The sequence below is a fragment of the Coregonus clupeaformis genome, unplaced genomic scaffold (genome assembly GCF_020615455.1).
Source record: "Coregonus clupeaformis isolate EN_2021a unplaced genomic scaffold, ASM2061545v1 scaf2718, whole genome shotgun sequence".
Lineage (NCBI taxonomy): Eukaryota > Metazoa > Chordata > Actinopteri > Salmoniformes > Salmonidae > Coregonus > Coregonus clupeaformis.
The window spans coordinates 50236-66912 of record NW_025536172.1 but is presented as its reverse complement, the minus strand read 5'-3'; the positions used below and the strand labels follow the sequence as shown (position 1 = coordinate 66912).

Below are 16677 nucleotides of genomic sequence, written 5' to 3'. Positions count from 1 at the left end.
GTATGCCTGAACAGATATAACACTCCTAATATAATCAATGTCCTATAGTAGACCAGTGCGCTGAACAGAAATACACTCTTAATATAATCAATGTCCTATAGTAGACCAGTGGTAGTGCCTGGAACAGAAATAGTCCCGACCCACTAAAGTAGACCAGTGTCTCTCAAATCGGTGCCCATTTTCCCGCGCCCAGCATCAACATCGAAGGTCCCTGTCAAGCGTTAGATTTAGAAACAAACACTCTACTATTGGTCAGAGAAGGATTGTTGTTTGGTACTCCAAAAATAGCAATTTCTGCACTAGGCTGCAACTATATCAAATGCTCAGAAAGGAGTTTTAAATAGTGGACAACTAATCTGCCAAGGACGGGGACAGGACCAGAACATGTGGGTCAAGTCCACCAAGGAGCTTTTACACCTGTCACATGTACCATCAATATTTGGGTAGAATTTGGACAATCTGGCCTTACTGAAATGGATACGGTGGAAAGTACCTTAAACTGTATAAGGCTGAGCCGGGCACAAGAGGAGCTTCCATTTACCCTCAGTAAGGCATTTCACACTCAGATCGGATTTTATTCAGCCTCCCTGAACAAACTCAAGCATACAACTAGGGCTGTATGGTCATGGAACTTCAGGTGTCGGGGTGAATCGTGTCTTATGTATCGTGGTCATCGACCAAACTGACAGCTGACAGGGGTGACGGACATTAGCGAAAGGAAAACATTAGCGGTTTAGGCCAGTCTTGCTCTCAAGTTTGGGAAAGCTAATTTTTCACCATGAAAAAACATACATCAAGCATTCCATGCATCATCACATTTGTAAACTTATGACAAAATAGCTGACTATTCCTAATGTGATTAGTAAATTGGATAGTCATAATTTAGGCCTAATAACTATAACTCAATCACTGTTCGCAAAAAAGGGTTCAATGCAGCGCGTAGTGGAGTGGAGGTTTCTTTTCACACTGGATAAATGTGGCCTTTATTATCTTAAAATCACAACCAATTCTACCTTTATATGACTAGAGAGATTAGCAGAATCTTTTCCAACACGACTTTCAAGTGGCACTGACCCAGTGATAAAGACAGTGAATATGCACACTCACCAGGGTATATAGATGCCAATCAATACCGTTCCCTCAATTGTTGAGGATTTTGATCATTAAAAGACATTCGTATTTTCATCTTCTTCTCTTTGAAGCAATAAGCCAATTGCTTTCCAAACTTTGTTTTCCCTCCATTGTATTTGGAAAAATTCGATATGCCCTGGTTGAGCCTCTCTTTCACTGACATTCTGGCAACTCAACAGTCATCTATTTGGAAGCCTATTTTCGCACCCGCTGCGGCTTCCGACAGGCTGCGCGATTTAAAACATATCCAGAAGAAGCTAATGATCAGCTTTTTCTGGTATAGTATACACACGTAACATGTAGGATTCCCAGAATATGTTCTATATTCTCATTATTAACTCATTATAATCAGTAGGTTTAATTAGAGTATGATTGGCTAAATAAAACAATGGGCCTAGGTAATGCAACATTAAGTGATTCAAGGGAAACTAGCCTATTTTGTTTGTTTATTTATGGGCATCTGAATTACAATTATTCATGAACAATAATTTTGCATAGCTTATTCTTTTAACATTGAATAGCCTATAAATGGTTATTACAGCTTAGTTATTAAAAACTTAATTTCTCACAAGAATGAGGTTGTGAATTGGGAGGTTCAGCTCGGTCTGGGCCTTACTAGGTCCCCTCTGTTAAATCAGCTCTGCTAAAAATTGCCTAAGAGTTCCACATAGGCCTAGAACACGGGCGCTCTGGCTTCACATCGATGGTGACAGCGAGATGGAGATTGTGGCCAAAAGCAATTTAGCCAAGGCCAGTTCAGTTGCCTCACTTCAGCCACAATGTTGGCTCCCTGTTGTCTGTGGCGATACAGGACATTAGATTTTCGTCAAGGGCCCAGCAAGGGAATTCCCGAACGCAGGGCTTCGAGAGAGTTTGTCGGCTGTGTGGTATTCGAATGTAGGTTGTTTCAAACAGTTAGATTTCAGTGTCCAGTCTTTCGAGATAGTCACTGTTAGGTTCATGTAAGGAGTCATATTTACGACTTGATCTTACATGTCCGTATTCAGTGCAAAATAAACAAATCTACGCTCCTTAGCTCTGTCTGAACCTCCCCCTTCACCTTGTTGAACAAGGTAGAGACCGCTGTTTGAGACAAATGACTTCTCCCCGGTAACTCGTATAGTCTGTCAAAATTTCCAGAGCATTTATCGTTTAGGTGGGTTTCTCCTTACCGATCGTAAAGGCACCGTTCCATATTACTAAATAACGAGTTCCAGTGTCTGTCAGTTCTCGCCACTTATCGGTGTCCCGGTTTGTGGTGCTGGAATTCTTAGTAGGTAGCCTATGGGTTTCGCATATTCTGCAAACAGGCTGGCCAGAGTCATCTGGTTCTCCATCGTCGTTAGGTGTGAAACAATGTGCCCAAACAGGTTATTATGTTGTTTTTTGTGCAATGAGAGCCATCTTTTTCACCTCACTCCTCTGATCTACTGTAACAATGAAAAGGTCAGAGGTGAAGGTCAGAGGTCAGAGGCTACCCACCCACCCCCAGCCTGTAGGCTATAGATCTAGAGTTACTATAGTTGCCCCCTCGGTCCCCACTTTTCACCTCACCCCCCCTCTTCAATTAACCTGAATTGACCTTCAAAGATTCTCTCCTATTCGCGCATAGAGTAGATTTGGGATGCGGTGCATCAAAAGATAGCCATCTATTAATCTGTCTATATCTCTCCTCCAACTAAGTCAGCAAAACAATACCATATAATCAATAGTTAACACTCCCGTCCTAGGATAAAGTATATCTACATTAAAATAAAGGTGATAAAACATTTTATGGAGAGAAAATCATACTTATTTTTGGTTTTTGAAGGTAATTTTATTTTCATGGCGTTCTTCATCCAAACCGTCAATGTCACGGTTATCCAATTACCGTCACGCCCCTACATGTACAACCATTGTAAGTAATGTGGATGCACAGTAAGCTCAACGTGGGGATAGGACAGGTATAAAGTGTAGACTACAGTGTGTAATCATGTCCATGCTAATTGCTAACCTCCTGGTGTCCACTGAAGGCTGCATGGTGCAGCGCCGGCGCCCGGCCCGGTCTGACACGTTCACGTTGCTGAGGAGAGGGACCAGGGCCTCGCACAGCGGACTCCTTATTGGCCGCCGGGAGCGCGATGTGGAGCCGCGTTTGCCAGTTCTTGTCCCTGGCGTTCACATCAGAAGAGTGTTTCAATAACACCTGGACAGCCTCCCTACAGGAACACAGTTCAAATCATGTTTAACTTTGTTTAGCGAAAGTGCATTTAAAAATCAACAACTACACTTAACAGTCAAACACATATGCACAGGAGTGTGTGTCGAGGGCTGACAAAGTATCAGTAACACGTACCTCTGCAGGAAGCCACGGCCCGTGCAGAGGTAGGAGCCACTTGTTGTCTTTGGCATTTGCTCTGCTCCTGGGACACAGACAGAAAACAGTGACAGACCGACAGGGGACAGACCACATTGGGACAGAACCGACAGGGGACAGAGACTATAGGGTTAGTTAGGCCACTGGGGTTGATGAGGCAACATCCTTTAAATGCTGGAGCACAGAAAGGATATGTCCAAAACAACAATTTATTACAGCTTTTATAGCTCATACTTCTGACCAGGGCCCAGGTCATTGCACTATGTAGGGGAACAGGGTGCCTGCAGTATGTGGCCTAGTTGCAGTATGTAGCCTAGTTGCAGGATGTAGCCTAAAGTTGCAGTATGTAGCCTAGTTGCAGTATATAGCCTAGTTGCAGTAGTAGCCTAGTTACAGGGATGTAGCCTAGTTACACGGATGTAGCCTAGTTGCAGGGATGTAGCCTAGTTGCAGGATGTAGCCTAGTTGCAGGATGTAGCCTAGTTGCGGGATTTAGCCTAGTTACAGGATGTAGCCTAGTTGCAGGATGTAGCCTGCGAGTTGCAGGATGTAGCCTGAGTTACAGGATGTAGCCTGGTTGCAGGATGTAGCCCAGTTGCAGGGATGTAGCCCTAGTTGCAGGATGTAGCCTACAGTTGCAGTATGTAGCCCTGTTGCAGTACGTAGCCCTAGTTGCAGTATGTAGCCTAGTTGCAGGATGTAGCCTAGTTGAGGATGTAGCCAGTTGCAGTACGTAGCCTAGTTGCAGGATGTAGCCTAGTTGCAGGATGTAGCCTAGTTGCCGTACGTAGCCTAGTTACGGATGTAGCTAGTTGCAGGATGTAGCCTAGTGCAGATGTAGCTAGTTGCCGTTCGTAGCCCAGTTGCAGGATGTAGCCTAGTTACAGGATGTAGCCTAGTTGCCGTACGTAGCCTAGTTACAGGATGTAGCTAGTTGCAGGGATGTAGCCTAGTTGCCGTACGTAGCCTAGTGGCAGTATGTAGCCCTAAGTTGCAGGATGCAGCCTAGTTGCAGGATGTAGCCTAGTTGCAGGATCTAGCCTAGTTGCCGTATGTAGCCCTAGTTACAGTATGTGGCCCTAGTTGCAGGATGTAGCCTAGTTGCAGGATGTAGCCTAGTTGCCGTACGTAGCCTATGGTTGCAGTATGTAGCCCAAGTTGCCGTACGTAGCTAGTTCGCAGGAAGTAGCCCAGTTGCCGTACGTAGCCCAGTTGCAGTATGTAGCCCAGTTGCCGTACGTAGCCCAGTTGCAGGATGTAGCCTAGTTGCAGGATGTAGCCTAGTTGCCGTACGTAGCCTAGTTGCAGGATGTAGCCTAGTTGCAGGACATGAGCCTAGTTGCCGTACGAGCCACTAGTTGCATGTATGTAGCCCAGTTGCCGTCGACGTAGCCTGGTTGCAGTATGTAGCCTAGTTGCCGTACGTAGCCTAGTTGCAGGATGTAGCCCAGTTGCCGTCGTAGCCTTAGTTGTAGTATGTAGCCCAGTTGCAGGATGTAGCCCTGTTGCAGGATGTAGCCTGGTTGCGTCGCGTAGCCTAGTTGCAGTATGTAGCCTAGTTGCTGTATGTAGCCTAGTTGCAACATGTAGCCTAGTTGCAGTATGTAGCCTAGTTGCAGTATGTAGCCTAGTTGCAGTATGTGTAGCCTAGTTGCAGTATAGGCTAAGCAAAGTCCAGTGGTATGCCTGAACAGATATACACTCTAATATAATCAATGTCCCATAGTAGACCAGATGGTATGCCAGAACAGATATACACTCCTAATACTAATCAATGTCCTAAGTAGACCAGTGGTATGCCTGAACAGATATACACTCCTAATATAATCAATGTCCTATAGTAGACCAGTGGTATGCCAGAACAGATATACACTCCTAATATAATCAATGTCCTATAGTAGACCAGTGGTGCGCCTGAACAGATATACACTCCTAATATAATCAATGTCCTATAGTAGACCAGTGGTATGCCAGAACAGATATACACTCTTAATATAATCAATGTCCTATAGTAGACCAGTGGTACGCCTGAACAGATATACACTCCTAATATAATCAATGTCCTATAGTAGACCAGTGGTATGCCTGAACAGAAACAGTCCTAGACCTCTAAAGTAGACCAGTGTCTCTCAAATCGGGTGCCCATTTTTTCTCCCGCCCAGCATCAACATCGAAGGTCCCTGCCAAGCGTGAGATTTAGAAACACTCTACTTCTCCTCTGTTGGAGGTTGATTAACTCAAATGGCAAAATAAGGAAATCATCCTCATCATCACCGTGTCAAAATATGCATGTATTTTACACTAATCAGGAACAGATAGGAACATGGTGTGTGAGTGTCTGGACAATCAACTTTTCGTGGAAAAACAACACCATGCCTGCATCCCAGATAGCACCCTATTTCCCATGTAGTGCAGTACTTTTGATCTGGGCCCATAAGGTTCTGGTCAAAAGTAGTGCACTAAATAGGGAATAGGGTGCCATTTGTCATGTGGCGAGACCCCTACAGGAGCAGGTAGGCTTTACTCACAGCTAAGTGTAGGGGGCTGATGGGAGCTCTGACATCAGAGTCGTTCAGGATGTCTGTCCCTGAGGTTTCCATTAGCTGGGGAAAGACAAGGACGGGCCAGTTTAGACTTGTAACATATTTACTTTGAAGGTTAGTCTAGTAGCATGTTTCATGTTGTAAATCTCAGTGACCAGCCCCTGCAGACATACTGGGGTGTTGCATTCGTATCTTAAACAAGCTAGTGTGAGGAAAAGTAACCAACTGGTACTTACCACATCTAAAGGTGTTTCACTTGCAATCTGGAAAAAGAACATCAAGAGTGACGATGCGGCCACGACAAACATGCAACCACACCTTAAAACCTACTGAATATCAACGTCTGTCCCAAATGGCACCCTATTCCCTATATAGTGCATTACTTTTGACCAGAGCCCTATGGGCCCTACATCCATTTGGGACGCAGACAAAATGGTCTGTGAATGCAGGGCGTCTAGTCCCCTGTGGTTCTGACTCACCAGCTCCAGACAGAGGCGGTGTCCGTACGCAGACGCGTAATGGACTGCGTTGTAGCCCTGATTGTCCCTGATCCCTGGGTTAGCGTCGTTTCGCAGCAAATATTCCAGACACCTAGAGGTCAGAGGTCAAGAGTTCAATAATCATTATACCAACATCAAGACAGACAGATAAGCAAGCAGAGACACTTTCCCAAAGGAGACGTGGCCAACCTTTCACACTGCAGATTTAACACTAGTATGTATTCAAACACGGCCAACAACATACTCTAGACTACAGTGAAATGTGAAAGGTCATGGCACCACAACATACTCTCCAGACTACAGTGAAATGTGAAAGGTCATGGCACCACAACATACTCTCCAGACTACAGTGAAATGTGAAAGGTCATGGTACCACAACATACTCTCCAGACTACAGTGAAATGTGAAAGGTCATGGCACCACAACATACTCTCAGACTACAGTGAAATGTGAAAGGTCATGGCACCACAACACACTCTCCAGACTACAGTGAAATGTGAAAAAGGTCATGGCACCACAACATACTCCAGACTACAGTGAAATGTAAGGTCATGGCACCACAACATACTCTCCAGACTACAGTGAAATGTTGAAAGGTCATGGCACCACAACATACTCTCCAGACTACAGTGAAATGTGAAAGGTCATGGCACCACAACACACACAACAGTAAGAGAGGTGTGAGACGTACTTTCCGTCTGTGTCGGAGGCAGCAGCGTAGTGTAGCGGGGTGCAACCCCTTTTATCCAGATCGTTCACACTGGCCCCAGACCCCACCAAGGCAAACAGACACTGGTAGTTACAATTGGCTGCCGCATAATGCAGAGGACTCCTAGAAGAACGCACAGAAACCATTCAACATCAACAACAGAAACAGCTTATTGGAGCTGTAAAACATTTACATTTTACATTTACGTCATTTAGCAGACACTCTTATCCAGTGCGACTTACAGGAGCAATTAGGGTTAAGTGCCTTGCTGCAGTGCACATAGACACATTTTTCACCTAGTCAGCTAGGGGATTTGAACCAGCAACCTTTCGGTTACTGACCCAACGCTCTTAACCGCTAGGCTACCTGCCGCCCAATATTTCCCATAATAATTCCTATATGCCCCTATACTATATTCCCCATTATCATAAAGATCACATATGAAAGTTATTTGATGCCACAGACAGACCTTCCGAAGCTGTCCTTTCTGTTGAAGTCTGCCCCTGTGTTGAGCAGCAGATTCAGACAGTCCAGGTTCCTGGTAACAAGATATCAAGTTCAGAAAGGCCCTCGTACATCTGAGCTATCAGGTGAATGGTAACAAGATATCAAGTTCAGAAAGGCTCTCGTACATCTGAGCTATCAGGTGGATGGTAACAAGATATCAAGTTCAGAAAGGCTCTCGTACATCTGAGCTATCAGGTGGATGGTAACAAGATATCAAGTTCAGAAAGGCCCTTTCACATCTGAGCTATCAGGTGGATGGTAACAATGAGAACCTTAAAGAAAAGAGAAACCCGTACACTGCTCTTGCTAGTATCACTGTTTTTATAATGCTAATAAAAGCAATAATAAAAAGTGATACTAGCAAGAGCAGTTTGCAGGTTTCTCTTCTCTTTCAAGAAGATATAAAGACAATTTAGACCAGAGCGCAAGTCAATACCACCATGGCATGGAACCACAATATACAGAAATGATACCGCACTAATGATCTATACGATTTTTTTATACTGCTAAACAATGTGAAATGTAAGAGTGTGAATATGTGTTTGTTCTTTCTGGTGGCTTTCCAGTTCATGAACTAAATATTCCTTGGTGTAAAGCCTGGACCAGTCCACTCACCCAACAGCTGCTGCAGCATGTAAACAGGTCCTTCCAAAGTCGAGTCAGGGGTGTCTATATCAAAGCCTGATGAGAGGAGCTTCCGACAGCAGTCAGAGAACCCACTGAGAGCAGCCAGGTGGAGGCGGAACATCCCATGGACGCCTCGCCTGCAACACATTTTTTACATTTTAGACTTTAAGCAGACACTCTTATCCAGAGCGACTTACAGTTGATTCAGCTAAGATTGGAAACAGCACCACATCACAGTCCTCATTAAACCCCACAGCAGATCAACACATCAGCATGCTGCAATGCCCTGTCTATCAACCCCCCCACACCACAATGTGTTGAGCATAGTCTCCAAGCGGGAATTCGGTCAATGACAGAATTGCAGATGCATGTTGCATTATTGCTGGAAACTGTGTGTGTTCTCACTTGGCTGTGTCAGCTCCGTTCGTGATGAGTGTATTGATGAGTAACTCATGGCCGTAGCGAGCAGAGATGTGCAGGGGTGTGTTTCCATTCTTTTCTTCACAGTCGATCTCAGCACCTACAGAACACACACACACACACACACACAGACACACACAGACACACACAGACACACACACACACATACACACACACAGACACACACACACGTCAACCACTTGACCCTAGAGGCCTCATGAAGCTTCATGTTCAACCACATTGCAAGTAACATTGCTCTGTGCCAGTGAATCATGGTTTGAAGACTAAAGACAATGCTGAAGAGCCTACTGGTTCATATATATTCAGTTGAGAGCATTCACAGCGACTCACCATTCTGGATGATGGCTTGAGATCTGGAGAAGCGTCCGTGGATGGCCGTCATGTGGAGGGGGTCTTTCCATCTTTACTCTGCAGATAGAAAGACAAAGATGGTTCACACGGCAGTCTGTGCTGCTGACCACAGGCAAAATCAAACACGTATTGGAGGAGCGCTTGATGGCATTTAGTTTGCATTGTTAGGCCTATTCCATTGGTATTTGAATGTAGACCAGGGCCAAATACTAAGCCATGTGCTGCGACAGTGTGTACGTCCCAAATGGCACCCTATTCCCTTCATAGTGAACTACTTTTTGAACCAAAGTAGTGTACTTATAAAGGGAACAGGGTGCCATTTGGGACACAGGCAGTGTCACCACGGCTCCTTGCTCTATGGGCCCCTGGTCAAAAGTAGTGCACTACATAGGGAATAGGGTGTTGTTTAGTTCAGACACAGTGTTGGTCATCCGGTCTCCTCACCTTGATGTTGACGAGGGCCCCGTTGCCCACCAGCAGCTCCAAGCAGAGCGCCCCATGGCGCGAGGCGGCCGTGAAGTGGAGTGGGGCGAAACCCTTCTCGTACACCTGGTTCACGTTGGCGCCACACTCGATCAGCTCATTCACCACCACATCCTGCCCGTTGTAGCATGCCACGTGGAGGGGGGTGTTACCGTACCATTGGGCTAATTTATCTGGAGGGAGCAAGGGAGGGAAAAGAGTGGAGAGAGAGAGGGGGGGAACAAAACAATACATTCCTGATCAGGTCACTTGGTTCTGAAAAACCCCTGGTCCAACCTCTCTCTCTTCATTACTTGGTTATGAAAACCCCCTGGTCCAACCTCTCTCTCTTCATTACTTGGTTATGAAAAACCCCCTGGTCCAACCTCTCTCTCTTCATTACTTGGTTATGAAAACCCCCTGGTCCAACCTCTCTCTCTTCATTACTTGGTTATGAAAACCCCCTGGTCCAACCTCTCTCTCTTCATTACTTGGTTATGAAAACCCCCTGGTCCAACCTCTCTCTCTTCATTACTTGGTTATGAAAACCCCCTGGTCCAACCTCTCTCTCTTCATTACTTGGTTATGAAAACCCCTGGTCCAACCTCTCTCTCTTCATTACTTGGTTATGAAAACCCCTGGTCCAACCTCTCTCTCTTCATTACTTGGTTATGAAAACCCCCTGGTCCAAATCACTGGCTCTAACCTCTCTCTCTTCATTACTATTATGAAAACCCCCTACACATTTGAATGCGTGTTGACTCACATCCACACCAAGGTCCAGGAGGTACTTGACCACACTGATCATTCCACTGGAGGCTGCAGAGTGGAGAGGGGTGTAGGCCTTCTTGTCTTTACAGGACACCTCTGATCCATGAGAGGCCAGCAGTTTCACCACCTCAATGTGCCCTATGGTAGAGAGAGAGGGGGAGGGATAAATAGAGAGAGAGAGAGAGAGAGAGAGAGAGAGAGAGAGAGAGAGAGAGAGAGAGAGAGAGAGAGAGAGAGAGAGAGAAGGGGAGGGAGATAGTAAGGGGGTTAAGAGAGAAACAGAGATACAAACACAGAGAGATAGGCAGAGAGAGGGAGAGCTAGATTAGTTTACAGTGGTACACAGCACCATAAGCAACACCTACATCATGTTAGTACAACTGAAAACATCTAATCAACCTACTTAGTACATGATTCTGACATAATAACACACTAGACGTGGCTCATACAGCTGAGCTGTGAGACTAACACACAGTCCATTCATTCATTCATTCATTGGTATAAAGGACATTAGTCAGAATGTAAATGATGTGGTAAACTCATCACCCATGTAAGCAGCCCAGTGGATTGCTCGGCGATCCTTCTTGTCAAAGGCATTAATGTTGGCTCCTCTGGAGAGAAGCAGCCTCACCATCTAACAGGGAGAGGAGAGAGAAACAAAACACAGGTTGAGGAAAACTAAACAGCAAAAACATGTGGGTCAAGTCCACCAAGGAGCTTTTACACCTGTCACATGTACCATCAATATTTGGGTAGAATTTGGACAATCTGGCGTTACTGAAATGGATACGGTAAAGTACCTTAAACTGTATAAGGCTGAGCCGGGCACAAGAGGAGCTTCCATTTACCCTCAGTAAGGCATTTCACACTCAGATCGGATTTTATTCAAAGCCTCCTCTGAACAAACTCAAGCATACAACTAGGGCTGTGATGGTCATGGAACTTCAGGTGTCGGTGATTGGCGTGTCTTATGTACGTGGTCATCGACAAAACTGACAGCTGACAGGGGGGCGGGACGGACATTAGCAAAGGAAAACATTAGCGCGTTTAGGCCAGTCTTGCTCTCAAGTTTGGGGAAGCTAATTTTCTCCATGAAAAATATCAAGCATTCCATGCATCATCACATTTGCAAACTTATAAAAATAAAAAAAAAATGGTTCACCTTTATTTAACCAGGTAAGCCAGTTGAGAACAAGTTCTCATTTACAACTGCGACCTGGCCAAGATAAAGCAAAGCAGTGCGATAAAAACAACACAGAGTTACATTTGGGGTAAAAAAACATAAAGTCAAAAATACAACAGAAAATATATATACAGTGTGTGCAAATGTAGCAAGTTATGGAGGTAAGGCAATAAATAGGCTATAGTGCAAAATAATTACAATAGTATTAACACTGGAATGCTAGATGTGCAAGAGATTATGTGCAAATAGAGATACCGGGGTGCAAAAGAGCAAAATAAATAACAATATAGGGATGAGGTAGTTGGGTGGCCTAATTTCAGATGGGCTGTGTACAGGTGCAGTGATCGGTAAGGTGCTCTGACAACTGATGCTTAAAGTTAGTGAGGGAGATAAGAGTCTCCAGCTTCAGAGATTTTTGCAATTCGTTCCAGTCATTGGCAGCAGAGAACTGGAAGGAATGGCGGCCAAAGGAGGTGTTGGCTTTGGGAATGACCAGTGAGATATACCTGCTGGAGCGCAGACTACGGGTGGGTGCTGCTATGGTGACCAATGAGCTAAGATAAGGCGGGGATTTGCCTAGCAGTGATTTATAGATGGCCTGGAGCCAGTGGGTTTGACGACGAACATGTAGTGAGGACCAGCCAACAAGAGCGTACAGGTCACAGTGGTGGGTAGTGTATGGGGCTTTGGAGACAAAACGGATGGCACTGTGATAGACTACATCCAGTTTGCTGAGTAGAGTGTTGGAGGCTATTTTGTAAATGACATCGCCGAAGTCAAGGATCGGTAGGATAGTCAGTTTTACGAGGGCATGTTTGGCAGCATGAGTGAAGGAGGCTTTGTTTGCGAAATAGGAAGCCGATTCAAGATTTAACTTTGGATTGGAGATTCTTTATGTGAGTCTGGAAGGAGAGTTTACAGTCTAACCAGACACCTAGGTATTTGTAGTTGTCCACATACTCTAGGTCAGACCCGTCGAGAGTGGTGATTCTAGTCGGGTGGGCGGGTGCCAGCAGCGTTCGATTGAAAAGCATACATTTAGTTTTACTAGTGTTTAAGAGCAGTTGGAGGCTACTGAAGGAGTGTTGTATGGCATTGAAGCTCGTTTGGAGGTTTGTTAACACAGTGTCCAATGAAGGGCCAGATGTATACAAAATGGTGTCGTCTGCGTGAGAGGTGGATCTGAGAGTCACCAGCAGCAAGAGCGACATCATTGATATACACGGAGAAAAGTGTCGGCCCAAGAATTGAACCCTGTGGCACCCCCATAGAGACTGCCATAGGTCCAGACAACAGGCCCTCCGATTTGACACACTGAACTCTATCTGAGAAGTAGTTGGTGAACCAGGCGAGGCAGTCATTTGAGAAACCAAGGCTATTTAGTCTGCCAATAAGAATGCGGTGGTTGACAGAGTCGAAAGCCTTGGCCAGGTCGATGAAGACGGCTGCACAGTACTGTCTATTATCAATTGCGGTTATAATATCGTTTAGGACCTTGAGCGTGGCTGAAGTGCACCCATGACCAGCTCGGAACTTATGTAAAATAGCTGACTATTCCTAATGTGATTAGTAAATTGGATAGTCATAATTTAGGCTAATAATATAACTCAATCACAGGCTGTTCAATGCAGCGCGTGGTGGAGTAGGTTTCTTTTCACTGGAAAAATTTGGCCTTTTATTATTTTAAAATCACGCAATTCTACTACACTTTATATGACTAGAGAGATTAACAGAATCTTTTTCAACACGACTTTCAAGTGGCACTGACCCAGTGATAAAGACAGTGAATATGCACACTCACCGGGGATATAGCCGATGCCAATAATACTGTTCCCTCAATTAAGTTGAGGATTTTGATCATTAAAAAGACATTAGTATTTTCATCTTCTTCTCTTTGAAGCAATAAGCCAATTGCTTTCCAAACTGTTTCCCTCCATTGTATTTTGAAAAATTGCGATATGCCTGGTTGAGCCTCTCTTTCACTGACATTCACAACTCAACAGTCATCTATTTGGAAGCCTATTCGCCGCACCCGCTGCCTTCCGACAGGCTACGCGATTTAAAACAATCCAGAAGAAGCTAATGATCATGCTTTCTGGTATAGTATACACACGTAACATGTAGGATTCCCAGAATATGTTCTATATTCTCATTATTAACTCATTATAATCAGTGGTTTAATTAGAGTATGATTGGCTAAATAAAACAATGGGCCTATGGTAATGCAACATTAAGTGATTCAAGGAAACTAGCCTATTTTGTTTGTTTATTTGCTCGGGCATCTGAATTACAATTATTCATGAACAATAATTTTGCATAGCTTATTCTTTTAACATTGAATAGCCTATAAATGGTTATTACAGCTTAGTTATTAAAACTTAATTTCTCACAAGAATGAGGTTGTGAATTGGGAGGTTCAGCTCGGTCTGGGCCTTACTAGGTCCCTCTTTTAAATCGCCAGCTCTGCTAAAAAGTGCCCACCAGAGTTCTACATAGGCCTAGAACACGGCCTGTGCTCTGGCTTCACATTGATGGTGACAGCGAGATGGAGATTGTGGCCAAAGCAATTTAGCCAAGGCCAGTTCAGTTGCCTCACTTCAGCCACAATGTTGGCCCTGTTGTCTGTGGCGATACAGGACATTAGATTTTCGTCAAGGGCCCAGTCAAGGAATTCCGGAATGTAGGTTGTTTCCAAACAGTTGGATTTCAGTGTCCAGTCTTTCGTCAGATAGTGCACTGTTAGGTTCATGTAAGAGTCATATTTACACTTGACCACATGTCCATATTCAGTGCAAAAATAAACAAATCTACGTCCTTTAGCTCTGCCTGAACCTCCCCCTTCACCTTGTTGAACAAGGTAGGGACCGCTGTTTGAGACAAATACTTTCTCCCCGGTAACTCGTATAGTCTGTCAAATTTCCAGAGCATTTATTTGAAGGCGGGTTTCTCCACCGTTCGTAAAGGCACCATTCCTATGACTAAATAACGAGTTCCAGTGTCTGGCAGTGCTCGCCACTTATCGGTGTCCCGTTTGTGGTGCTGGAATTCTTAGTAGGTAGCCTATGGGTTTTGCGCATATTCTGCAAACAGGCTGGCCAAGTCATCTGGTTCTCCATCGTCGTTAGGTGTGAAACTGAAATGTGCCCAAACAGGTTGTTATGTTTTTTTTTTTGCTATGAGAGCCATCTTTTTCACCTCACTCCTCTGATCTACTGTAACAATGAAAAAGGTCAGAGGTGAAGGTCAGAGGTCAGAGGCTACCCACCCACCCCCAGCCTGTAGGCTATAGATCTAGAGGTACTATAGTTACCCCCGGTCCCCACTTTTCACCTTACCCCCCCTCTTCAATTAACCTGAATTGACCTTCAAAGATTCTCTCCTATTCGCGCATAGAGCAGATTTGGTGATTGCGGTGCATCAAAAGATAGTCCATCTATTAAACTGTCTATATCTCCTCCAACTAAGTCAGCAAAACAATACCATATAATCAATAGTTAACACTCCCGCTATGGATAAAGTATATCTACATTAAAATAAAGGTGATAAAACATTTTATGGAGAGAAAATCATACTTCTTTTTGGTTTTGACGGTAATTTTATTTTCATGGCGTTCTTCATCCAAAACCGTCAATGTCACGGTTATCCAATTACCGTACAGCCCTACATACAACCATTGTAAGTAATCGGATGCACAGTAAGCTCAACGTGGGGATAGGACAGGTATAAAGTGTAGACTACAGTGTGTAATCATGTCCATGCTAATTGCTAACCTCCTGGTGTCCACTGAAGGCTGCATGGTGCAGCGCCGTGCGCCCGGCCCGGTCTGACACATTCACGTTGCTGAGGAGAGGGACCAGGGCCTCGGCACAGCGGACTGCCTTATTGGCCGCAGCGATGTGGAGCGGCGTTTGCCAGTTCTTGTCCCTGGCGTTCACGTCAGCAGAGTGTTTCAATAACACCTGGACAGCCTCCTACAGGAACACAGTTCAAATCATGTTCAACTTTGTTTAAAGTGCATTTAAAAATCACAACACACTTAACAGTCAAACACATATGCACAGGAGTGTGTGTGAGGGCTGACAGTATCAGTACACGTACCACACTGCAGGAAGCCAAGGCCCGGTGCAGAGGAGTGAGCCACTGGTTGTCTTTGGCATTTACTCTGGCTCCTGGGACACAGACAGAAAAACAGGTGACAGACCGACAGGGGGACAGACCGACAGGGGACAGACCGACAGGGGACAGACTGACAGGGGACAGACCAACAGGGGACAGAGACTATAGGGTTAGTTAGGCCACTGGGGTTGATGAGGCAACATCCTTTAAATTGCTGGAGCACAGAAAGGATGTGTCCAAAACAACACCCTATTCCCTTTATATCTCACTACTTCTGACCAGGGCCCAGGTCAAAAGTAGTGCACTATATAGGGAATAGGGTGCCATTTGGAAACGCGCAGAAAGCCTCTTGTAGAGCGCTATTCCGGGGACGGGGACTTTCATTACACAGCATCACTCTAAAGAAAATGTCACTGAGTGGAGAGGAGTAGGAGGAGCCCAGCCAACGTGAGACGAGGTGCAACACAAAATCATGAGGGCATTCGGAAGGAAAAGGTTTGACTGTCGCTCACAGTTAAAATCTGGATGCTTCACTTATCAAGTTAAAATAGGGACGTTTCAGCTGTCAACGGCCTTCATTAAAATGACCTCTTAAACACATCAGCTGCACATAAGATCTGAATGGGGATAAGTACGAGGGAAACATTCACATTCAAACACAACCAGCATCAAAACAGAAGTCAAAGCCCGACGGACATGAGTCGTAGCGTAATCCATCTCATCAATGATAACCTTACCTGATAGTATGAGAAGCTCTAGAATTTCTGCATCTCCTAGATAGGCAGCTGCATGCAACAGTGTCCGCTTCTCATTGTCCTGTAGGGAAGAGCAAAGAAGTGTTATAGCCATTTCATATTCAGCTAGTATGGATACAGGAATACATTTGATTTTAAATCGTACTAGTTTAGCAATACATTCTTATGGCTTGGATAATTCAGCTGGCAGCTGGATATTTATGGCTCTAACTAGCCTATACTGCA

At 44.8% G+C, this 16677-nt stretch overlaps 1 pseudogene; it reads right to left on the bottom strand.

Moving 5' to 3' along the window:
• Positions 1 to 5564: 5564 nt before the first annotated feature.
• LOC123481291 lies at positions 5565 to 15634 on the bottom strand (annotated as a pseudogene).
• Positions 15635 to 16677: the final 1043 nt, after the last annotated feature.